The following is a 7,147-nucleotide window of genomic DNA, read 5'->3' on the forward strand; positions in this document are numbered from 1 at the left end:
AATTCACAACTACTCAACTAGCATGACTCTAATATCACCATCTCCATATCTCAAAACAATTATCAGGTATCAAACTTCTCATAGTATTCAACACACTCATAAGAGAATTTTATTATTCTTGAATACCTAGCGTATTAGGATTATTTAAGCAAATTACCATGCTATTTAAGACTCTCAAAATAATCTAAGTGAAGCATGAGAGATCAATAGTTTCTATAAAACAAAACCACCACCGTGCTCTAAAAGATATAAGTGAAGCACTAGAGCAAATGACAAACTACTCCGAAAGATATAAGTGAAGATCAATGAGTAGCCGAATAATTATGCAACTATGTGAAGGCTCTCTAAAATTTAAGAATTTCAGATCTTGATACTTTATTCAAACAGCAAGCAAAACAAAATAAAGTTACATGATGCTCCAAGCAAAACACATATCATGTGGTGAATAAAAATATAGCTCCAAGTAAAGTTACCGATGAACGAAGACGAAAGAGGGGATGCCTTCCGGGGCATCCCCAAGCTTAGGCTCTTGGCTATCCTTGAATATTACCTTGGGGTGCCTTGGGCATCCCCAAGCTTAGGCTCTTGCCACTCCTTATTCCATAGTCCATCGAATCCTTACCCAAAACTTGAAAACTTCACAGCACAAAACTTAACAGAAAACTCGTAAGCCCCGTTAGTATAAGAAAATAAATCACCACTTCAAGGTACTATAATGAATGAAGGAAATATACCCTAGAGGCAATAATAAAGTTATTATTTATTTCCTTATATCATGATAAATGTTTATTATTCATGCTAGAATTGTATTAACCGGAAACATAATACATGTGTGAATACATAGACAAACAGAGTGTCACTAGTATGCCTCTACTTGACTAGCTCGTTGATCAAAGATGGTTATGTTTGCTAACCATAGACATGAGTTGTCATTTGATTAACGGGATCACATCATTAGGAGAATGATGTGATTGACTTGACCCATTCTGTTAGCATAGCACTTGATCGTTTAGTTTGTTGCTATTGCTTACTTCATGACTTATACATGTTCCTATGACTATGAGATTATGCAACTCCCGTTTACCGGAGGAAAACTTTGTGTGCTACCAAACGTCACAACATAACTGGGTGATTATAAAGGTGCTCTACAGGTGTCTCCAAAGGTACTTGTTGGGTTGGCGTATTTTGAGATTAGGATTTGTCACTCTGATTTTCGGAGAGGTATCTTTGGGCCCACTCGGTAATGCACATCACTATAAGCCTTCCAAGCATTGCAACTAATGGGTTAGTTGCGGGATGATGTATTACGGAACGAGTAAAGAGACTTGCCGGTAACGAGATTGAACTAGGTATTGAGATACCGACGATCGAATCTCGGGCAAGTAACATACCGATGACAAAGGGAACAACGTATGTTGTTATGCGGACTGACCGATAAAGAACTTCGTAGAATATGTAGGAGCCAATATGGGCATCCAGGTCCCGCTATTGGTTATTGACCAGAGAGGTGTCTCGGTCATGTCTACATAGTTCTCGAACCCGTAGGGTCCGCACGCTTAACGTTCGTTGACGATATAGTACTATATGAGTTATGTATGTTGATGACCGAATGTTGTTCGGAGTCCAGGATGAGATCACGGACATGACGAGGAACTCCGGAATGGTCCGAAGATAAAGTTTGATATATGGGATAGTAGTGTTTGATCTCCGGAAGGGTTCCAGAATTCACCGGAAGGGGTTCCGGATGTTCCCCGAAATGTTTGGGCACGAGAACACTTTATCTGGGCCAAAGGGGAAAGCCCACGAGGCTTTTGGAAAGTGCAAAAGGAAGTTTTGCGGAGACCAGAGGCTAGACGCCAGGAACCTTGGCGTCTAGGGGGTAGACGCCGGGAACCCTGGCGTCTAGCCCTGGAGTCCGAGAAGGACTCTCGCCTTTCGGGTGAAACCGACTTTGAGGAGGCTTTTACTCCAAGTTTCGACCCCAAGGCTCAACATATAAATAGAGGGGTAGGGCTAGCACCAAAGACACATCAAGAAACACCAAGCCGTGTGCCGGCAACCCCGTCCCCTCTAGTTTATCCTCCGTCATAGTTTTCATAGTGCTTAGGCGAAGCCTTGTGAAGATTGTTTTTCACCAACACCGTCACCACACCGTCGTGCTGCCGGAACTCATCTACTACTTCGCCCCTCTTGCTAGATCGAGAAGGCAAGGACGTCACCGAGCCGAACGTGTGCAGAACTCGGAGGTGCCGTGCTTTCGGTGCTTGGATCAGTCGGATCGTGAAGACGTACGACTACATCAACCGCGTTGATATAACGCTTCCGCTTATGGTCTACGAGGGTACGTAGACAACACTCTCCCCTCTTGTTGCTATGCATCACCATGATCTTGCGTGTGCGTAGGAAATTTTTTGAAATTACTACGTTCCCCAACAGTGGCATCCGAGCCTAGGTTTTATGCGTTGATGTAATATGCACGAGTAGAACACAAGTGAGTTGTGGGCGATATAAGTCATACTGCTTACCAGCATGTCACACTTTGGTCCGGCGGTATTGTTGGATGAAGCAGTCCGGACCGACATTACGCGTATGCTTACGCGAGACTGGTTCTACCGATGTGCTTTGCACACAAGTGGCTGGCGGGTGTCAGTTTGTCCAACTTTAGTTGAACTGAGTGTGGCTACGTCTGGTCCTTGCGAAGGTTAAAACAACACCAACTTGACAAACTATTGTTGTGGTTTTGATGCGTAGGTAAGAACGGTTCTTGCTAAGCCCAGTAGCAGCCACGTAAAACTTGCAACAACAAAGTAGAGGAAGTCTAACTTGTTTTTGCAGGGCATGTTGTGATGTATATGGTCAAGACGTGATGATATAAGTTGTTGTATAAGATGATCATGTTTTGTTGAAGTTATCAGCAACTGGCAGAAGCCTTATGGTTGTCTCTTTATTGCATAAGATGCAAGCGCCAAATAATTGCTTTACAATTATCGCTATGCGATAGCAATAGTTGCAAGAGCAATAGTTAGCGAGATGACCATGTGATGACACATTGATATAGATCAAGATGATGGAGATCATGGTGTCATGCCGGTGACGATGGAGATCATGAAGATGCTTTGGAGATAGAGATCAAAGGCACAAGATGATGATGGCCATATCATGTCATATATTTTGATTGCATGAGATGTTTATCTTTTATACATCTTACTTTGCTTAGTTATGACGGTAGCATTATAAGATGATCTCTCACTAAATTTCAAGATAAAAGTGTTCTCCCTGAGTATGCACCGTTGCCAAAGTTCGTCGTGCCCAGACACCACGTGATGATCGGGTGTGATAAGCTCTACGTCCATCTACAACGGGTGCAAGCCAGTTTTGCACACGCAGAATACTCAGGTTAAACTTGAAGAGCCTAGCCTATGCAGATATGGCCTCGGAACACTGAGACTAAAAGGTCGAGCGTGAATCATATAGTAGATATGATCAACATAGTGATGTTCACCATTGAAAACTACTCCATTTCACGTGATGATCGGTTATGGTTTAGTTGATTTGGATCACGTGATCACTTAGAAGATTAGAGGGATGTCTTTCTAAGTGGGAGTTCTTAAGTAATATGATTAATTGAACTTAAATTTATCATGATCTTAGTCCTGGTAGTATTAGCATATCTATGTTGTAGATCAATAGCTCGCGTTTAGCTCCCCTGTTTTATTTTTGATATGTTCCTAGAGAAAACTAAGTTGAAAGATGTTAGTAGCAATGATATGGATTGGATCCGTGATCTGGGGTTTATCCTCATTGCTACATAGAAGAATTATGTCCTTAATGCACCGCTAGGTGACAGACCTATTACAGGAGCAGATGCAGACGTTATGAACGTTTGGCTAGCTCAATATGATGACTACTTGATAGTTTAGTGCACCATGCTTAACGGCTTAGAATCGGGACTTCAAAGACGTTTTGAACGTCATGGACCATATGAGATGTTCCAGGAGTTGAAGTTAATATTTCAAGCAAATACCCGAGTTGAGAGATATGAAGTCTCCAACAAGTTCTATAGCTAAAAGATGGAGGAGAATAGCTCAAGCAGTGAGCATGTGCTCAGATTGTCTGGGTACTACAATTGCTTGAATCAAGTGGGAGTTAATCTTCCAGATAAGATAGTGATTGACAAAATCCTCTAGTCACCATCACCAAGTTAGTAGAACTTCATGATGAACTATGATATGCAAGGGATAACGGAAATGATTCCCAAGCTCTTCGTAATGCTGAAATGAACGAAGGTAGAAATAAAGAAAAATATCAAGTGTTGATGGTAGACAAGACCACTAGTTTCAAGAAAAGGGCAAAGGGAAGAAGGGGAACTTCAAGAAGAATGGCAAGCAAGTTGCTGCTCAAGTGAAGAATCCCAAGTCGGGTCCTAAGCCTGAGACTAAGTGCTTCTACTGCAAAGGGACTGGTCACTGGAAGCGGAACTGCCCCAAGTATTGGGCGGATAAGAAGGATGGCAAAGTGAAAAAAGGTATATTTGATATACGGATTATTGATGTGCATTTTACTAGTGTTCGTAGCAACCCCCCGGTATTTGATACTGGTTCAGTTGCTAAGAGTAGTAACTCGAAACGGGAGTTGCAGAATGAACAGAGACTAGTTAAGGGTGAAGTGACGATGTGTGTTGGAAGTGGTTCCAAGATTGATATGATCACCATTGCACTCCCTATACTTTCGGGATTAGTGTTGAACCTAAATAAGTGTTATTTGGTGTTTGCATTGAGCATGAATATGATTTGATCATGTTTATTGCAATACGGTTATTCATTTAAGTAAGAGAATAAATTGTTATTCTGTTTACATATATGGTTACACACCCAATGAAAATGGTTTGTTGGATCTCGATCGTAGTGATACACATATTCATAATATTGAAACCAAAAGATGCAAAGTTAATAATGATAGTGCAACTTATTTGTGGCACTGCCGTTTAGGTCATATTGGTGTAAAACGCATGAAGAAACTCCATGCTGATGGAGTTTTGGAATCACTTGATCATGAATCAGTTGATGCTTGCGAACCATGCCTCATGGGCAAGATGACTAAGACTCCGTTCTCCGGAACAATGCAACAAGCAACAAATTTGTTGGAAATCATGCATACTGATGTATGTGGTCCGATGAATAATGAAGCTCGTGGCAGGTATCATTATTTTCTGATCTTCACAGATGATTTGAGAAGATATGGGTATATCTACTTGATGAAACATAAGTCTGAAACATTTGAAAAGTTCAAAGAACTTCAGAGTGAAGTGGAAAATCATCGTGACAAGAAAATAAAGTTTCTACGATCTGATCACAGAGAAAAATATTTGAGTTACGAGTTTGGTCTTCAATTAAAACAATGTGGAATAGTTTCACAAAATCATGCCACCTGGAACACCACAGCATAATGGTGTGTCCGAACGTCATAACCGTACTATTATTGGATATAGTGCAATCTATCATGTTTCTTACCGATTAATCACTATAGTTTTGGGGTTATGCATTAGAGACAGCTGCATTCGCGTTAAAAAGGGCACCATCTAAATCCGTTGAGGCGACACCATATGAATTATGGTTTGGCAAGAAACCAAAGATGCCGTTTCTAAAAGTTTGAGGTTGCAATGCTTATGTGGAAAAGTTTCAACCTGATAAGCTCAAACCCAAATCGAAGAAGTGCGTCTTCATAGGATACCCAAAAAAAATGTTGGGTACACCTTCTATCACAGATCCAAAGGCAAGTTATTCATTGCTGATAATGGATCCTTTCTAGAGAAGGAGTTTCTCTTGAAAGAAGTGAGTGGGAGGAAAGTAGAACTTGATGAGGTAACTGTACCTGCTCCCTTATTAGAAACTAGTTCATCACAGAAATCTGTTCCTGTGACTACTACACCAATTAGTGAGGAAGCTAATGATGAAGATCATGTAACTTCAGATCAAGTTACTACCAAAACCTCGTAGGTAAACAAGTGTGAGATCCACACCAGAGTGGTACGGTAATCCTGTTCTGGAGGTCATGTTACTTGACCATGACGAACCTACGAACTATGAGGAAGCGATGATGAGCCCAGATTCCGCGAAATGGCTTGAGGCCATGAAATCTGAGATGAGATCCATGTATGAGAACAAAGTATGGACTTTGATTGACTTGCCCATTGATCGGCGAGCCATTGAGATTAAATGGATCTTCAAGAGGAAGACGGACGCTGATAGTGGTGTTACTATCTACAAAGCTAGAATTGTCGCAAAAGGTTTTCGACAAGTTCAAGGTGTTGACTATGATGAGAGTTTCTCACTCGTATATATGCTTAAGTCTGTCTGAATCATGTTAGCAATTGCCACATTTTATGAAATCTGGCAAATGGATAAACAAAACTACATTCCTTAATGGATTTATTAAAGAAGAGTTGTATATGATGCAACAAGAAAGTTTTGTCAATCCTAAAGGTGCTAACAAAATATGCAAGCTCCAGCAATCCATCTATGGACTGGTGCAAGCATCTCGGAGTTGGAATATACGCTTTGATAAGTTGATCAAAGCATATAGTTTTATATAGACTTGCGGTGAAGCCTGTATTTACAAGAAAGTGAGTGGGAGCACTACAACATTTCTGATAACTATATGTGAATGACATATTGTTGAACGGAGATAATGTAGAATTATTCTGCAAAGCATAAAGAAATGTTTGAAAGGAGTTTTTCAAAGAAAGACCTCGGTGAAGCTGCTTACATATTGAGCATCAAGATCTATAGAGATAGATCAAGATGCTTGATAAGTTTTTCAATGAGTACATACCTTGACAAGTTTTTGAAATAGTTCAAAATGGAACAGTCAGAGAAAGAGTTCTTGCCTGTCTTACAAGGTGTTAAATTGAGTAAGACTCAAAGCCCGACCACGGCAGAAGATAGAAAGAGAATGAAAGTCATTCCCTATGCCTCAGCCATAGGTTCTATAAAGTATGCCATGCTGTGTACCAGACCTATTGTATACCCTGCCCTGAGTTTGGCAAGGGAGTGCAATAGTGATCTAGGAGTAGATCACTGGACATTGGTCAAAATTATCCTTAGTGGAATAAGGATATGTTTCTCGATTATGGAAGTGACAAAAGGTT

The sequence above is a fragment of the Triticum aestivum genome, chromosome 7A (assembly GCF_018294505.1).
Source record: "Triticum aestivum cultivar Chinese Spring chromosome 7A, IWGSC CS RefSeq v2.1, whole genome shotgun sequence".
NCBI classification, from domain to species: domain Eukaryota; kingdom Viridiplantae; phylum Streptophyta; class Magnoliopsida; order Poales; family Poaceae; genus Triticum; species Triticum aestivum.